Raw genomic sequence first — 1,170 nt, 5'->3', positions numbered from 1 at the left:
TTTCATGTTCATTTACTTTTCTGCTTCAAGATCCAATCTAACCCAAACCTTCTTCTACTTCTCTGCCTGTTACAATTTAACTTTTCCTTGTTTAATTTCTGCAAATCCAATTCCCAATTCCCTTTACAATTCCAGCCGTTTACATTTCTTGCACTTTAAGATTCCGCAATTTACATTTCTTGCATTCTAAGTTTCTGCTATTTAATTTCTTGTTCTTTAAGATTCAGCACTTTAATTCCCTGTTCTCTTTACTTCCATGCAATTTAATTTCTGCAAATCACAAAACACTCAACCAAATCTTGATTCGCTTGACTAAATTAACCACTAAGCTAAAATTGCTCAATCCTTCAATCCCTATGGGATCGACCTCACTCCCGTGAGTTTTTATTACTTGATGCGACCCGGTACACTTGCCGGTTAGATTTGTGTGTTTTGGGAGAAAGTCATTTTTCCACCAAAATACTCATCATGAAGCTCTCGTAACCACAAGCGGTCCCGACCACCAGGATTTCAGCTTCCCGGGAAAGAATTTGAGCCTTGAATTATATAGAAGCACTCTCTATCCTAGCTCAAAGACTCTGATGGCAATCTTCTTGTCATGCAGTAGCTTGGTTCTCTCATTATAGAGCTTGGCATTCTCATAAGCTGAATATCTGAATTCATCAAGCTCATTCAACTGAAGCATTTGCTTAATTCCTGTAGCTTCTGAATCAAGATTCAGGTACCTGATTGCCCAGTAAGCCTTATGCTCCAGCTCAACTGGCAAGTGACAGGCTTTGCTATAGACCAACTGATTAGGAGACATGCCAATAGGAGTCTTGTAAGCTGTCCGGTATGCCCAAAGAGCATCATCAAGCTTCCTAGACCAGTCCTTTCTTGAAACACTAATGGTCTTCTCTAAATCCTCTTAAGTTCCCTGTTGGAAACTTCAACATGTCCACTTGTCTGAGGGTGATAGGGGGTTGCCTCTTTATGACGGACTCCATATCTCTGCAGAAGAGAGTCCAGCTGTCTGTTACAGAAGTGGCTTCCACCATCACCAATGAGTGTCCTTGGGACACCAAACTGGCTAAAGATATATCTTTGAATAAAGCTCATTACCACCTTGGCATCATTGGTGGGTAGAGCCACAGCTTCCACCCACTTGGACACATAATCAACTGCCACTAG

The sequence above is a fragment of the Arachis ipaensis genome, chromosome B1 (assembly GCF_059453495.1).
Source record: "Arachis ipaensis isolate K30076 ecotype BB chromosome B1, ASM5945349v1, whole genome shotgun sequence".
NCBI lineage: Eukaryota > Viridiplantae > Streptophyta > Magnoliopsida > Fabales > Fabaceae > Arachis > Arachis ipaensis.
This window is presented reverse-complemented; position numbering follows the sequence as displayed.